This window comes from Propithecus coquereli, unplaced genomic scaffold (assembly GCF_000956105.1).
Source record: "Propithecus coquereli isolate 6110/MARCELLA unplaced genomic scaffold, Pcoq_1.0 Scaffold239, whole genome shotgun sequence".
Classification (NCBI taxonomy): Eukaryota; Metazoa; Chordata; class Mammalia; order Primates; family Indriidae; genus Propithecus; species Propithecus coquereli.
Genome location: NW_012147941.1, coordinates 1335452 through 1338414, shown reverse-complemented (window position 1 = coordinate 1338414; position 2963 = coordinate 1335452). Strand labels below are relative to the sequence as shown.

Genomic DNA, 2963 nt, shown 5'->3' with positions numbered 1-2963 from the left:
GCTCTTGCTCAGGCTGGTCTTGAGCTCCTGAGCTCAAACGATCCACCCGCCTTGGCCTCCCAGAGTGCTAGGATTACAGGCGTGAGCCACTGCGCCCGGCCAGGACTTCTTTATTTAAAAAAAAAAAAAAAAATGATCTTGGAAAAATCATCAGTAATTCTTTAAGCCCTGATTTCCTTACATGTAAAACAAAGTGTCACTTGTTACCGGTGACAATGGTATGTAATTTTTAAAACTAGATTTTATGATTTCCCACTGTTTTGAAAACAGTGATTTCTCATTTTTGGGTCTGAGGTTCTTGCTGGAGTTCCCATGGCTTAAAAAAAATGTCCACAAACCTGACGAAAAGGAAGCAGCTGGAGTAAACTACACTCATTGGGGTTAGTTTTTAAGGATGGGACATATTAAGGCCAGGATGGACAGAAGCTATAGTTTCCAGTGTAGGTGCAGGGAAAGAGGTAGAGACAAGAAACTTTCACTAAGGACCCAAACTCTTAAAAACTACTGAGTACTCCAAAACACTTTTGTTTACATGGGTTATATTCATTGATCTTTACTCTATTAGAAATTGAGAAATTTTTAAACTACTTTTTAATTCATTTAAAAGTAAAAATAACAAACCTGTTACAAGTCAATATAATTTATTTTTATTAAAATAATTATATTTTCCAAAACAAAAAAAATTTAATGAGTAGCATTGTTTTACATTTTTTACAAATCTCTTTAATGTCTAGCTTAATAAAATAAAATCCGAGCTAAAAAAAAAAAAAAAAAGAAACATTCAAAGGGGCTTCCCTCAGCAGTTAGATAAGTCCCGAAAGCCCACCAGAAGGGTCCTTTTCTGTGGCTTCTAGGACTAACATAGTCAAGCTCCAAAGTCCTTTGCTAAAAATAGCTGAAGAGAGTAGACCAATTTTGGAATAAGCCAAGGTTTATACACTCTTATATGTGTATGTATCATATGAGGGATATTTTTCTATAACTCATTAGCTAAAAGAGAAGAAGATGATAAAATCTGTATTTGTTCTGTTCACATTGAAGTACTAAATTTTAGAGCACAATTTATATGATTACAGAAACTGATCACACAAAAAAACTTTTGCAATCAAATGCTAGATGTACACCATAAACTTGGAAAAACAAAAATAAAGATTACCCAACCCTGTACCTCTAAATATACCTCAGATCACAAAATTTGGGAAATGAGGCACTAACCATTATTAAATCCAATTCCTTCATATTATACACGACTTAAAACCTTCAGAGAAATTTAAGAAAGACACCCCAAGTTTCAAAATGAGAAAAAGATGGTTTTAAGACTAAAGTGGAAATGGTAAAGAAAAAAACCAAAAGTTAGCAGAATATTCTAAGAGGTACTGTAATGTCTGGCTATGAAGAAACAGAGAAATAGAAACATTAATACAGAAAAAATGAGAAAACAATGTAGAAGAGACAAGGATAGGGATACATTTGCACACTGAGTTCAACTAGAGAAAATTACTTTGAAATCACTATAGTGAACTCTTTGACAGAAAACGTTTCAGTAACAACACACTAAAATTTCTGACAATAAATTTATAAGTCTGGAGCTAACAGTCTCCAAAAAAAGCCTCTCCTCTCTCATAGCAACGGTCCTGTAAGTAAAGCCCATGCAGAAAACACAGCTGACCACCCCAGAACATTCGTATTTTTGCCTCAGCTGTGCACATCCATTCTCCTGGGAACACAAAACTGACAGAACGTCCTCATGATCTGTCAATTAACAAGATCACACAAGCCCAACCGCCAGCAGTACCGTGAGCCTGCCACCTGTTAGCTGCTCTTGAGAGAGCCCCAAAACCGAGCTCCAGCGAAGAACTGGGAACGCCTTTGTTGTTCCCTAACTACGGAAGCTACCAGAGTTCAGTCTAACCCAGCGCCTTAGGGCAAAACTTCCGCTAGGCTGGGGAAGCCTTCCCAGACTGGGGCTTTGGCAGAGCCCTCCTCTAGCTACAAACAAGCAGAACTCCAGGCGCAGCACTGTCACCTACTAGTCCCAGGAAAAAGGGTCAAAGGTGAGGAAAGTTGGGGGACAAGGACATAAGACCCTAGAGAGAGGCTCAGTTTCGCAGTGGAGAAGAGTAAGCATAATAAGGAGGTGGGCCACCTCGCTAGGTAAAAGAACGGTGAGAATCAGGGGATGGGGAAAAGAGATGCTAAAACAAGAGACTAGAAGGAAAACGGAGAGGCAGTGGCTGAAGGAAGCGCTGAGGCGGAAAGCAAGAAACCGGGGTTAGAAAGGCGCTGATGATGAGGCTGAGGAAAAATAGCAAGGCGAGAGGTGCGCGGACCGAGAAGGCTAAGCTGAGGTGAAAGAGGCGAGACCAGCGTGGAGGAAAGGGCTGGCGTGAGGGAAGCATTGCAGGGACAAGGCACAGGCGAAGAGACCCCCACCCACAAGGACCGAGGCAGAACTCTTGACCCGTCCCCCTCCAGGTTGTACTCGATCGGCTGCGCTCACACCCCTTGTCGACGGCGGAGACTCACCCACAGGCTGCAGAAGCTCCACAGCAGGACATGGGGACCGGTCCAAACCCACAGTAGAACCAAACGAGTGAAGGAAACCGCGGCGCTAGCGTAACCCGGATGTGCAGCCCTAGGAACCGGAAGTGCATCCCTAGGAACCGGAAGTAAGCGGCCAGGGTCACCTCAATCCACACCTCGTTTGACGAGAAGCCTGTGGGCTCATGTGTCGGGCCTCAGGAGGAGGGGAAGCTCATAGGCCCCGCCCACTTCGCCGGCTCAGCGCCTCTGAGTCGTGCGGTGTGTCGAGGGTGTCTGCTGCGCTACACAGCTGCAAGCATCCCTGGCAAAGACCACCACGGCCTTCATTTCTCCACGTCTTTTTATTTTATTTTTTTATTTTTTTCTGAGACAGAATGTCGCTCTGTTGCCCGGGCTAGAGTGCCGTGGAGTCAGCCTAG

At 43.4% G+C, this 2963-nt stretch overlaps 1 protein-coding gene across 2 annotated transcripts in view; it reads right to left on the bottom strand.

Annotated features, from left to right (window-relative positions):
• The window catches only part of EYA3 (EYA transcriptional coactivator and phosphatase 3), a 145334-nt gene extending 142694 nt beyond the window's left edge, over nucleotides 1-2640 (bottom strand). The window contains exon 1 of one of the 2 annotated variants that reach the window (XM_012645996.1): nucleotides 2527-2640. The gene's annotated coding sequence lies outside the window, so the exon portion shown is untranslated. The remainder of the gene's footprint in view (nucleotides 1-2526) is intronic. The other variant, XM_012645995.1, reaches the window with a different exon arrangement.
• Between the last annotated feature and the right edge of the window lie 323 nt (nucleotides 2641-2963).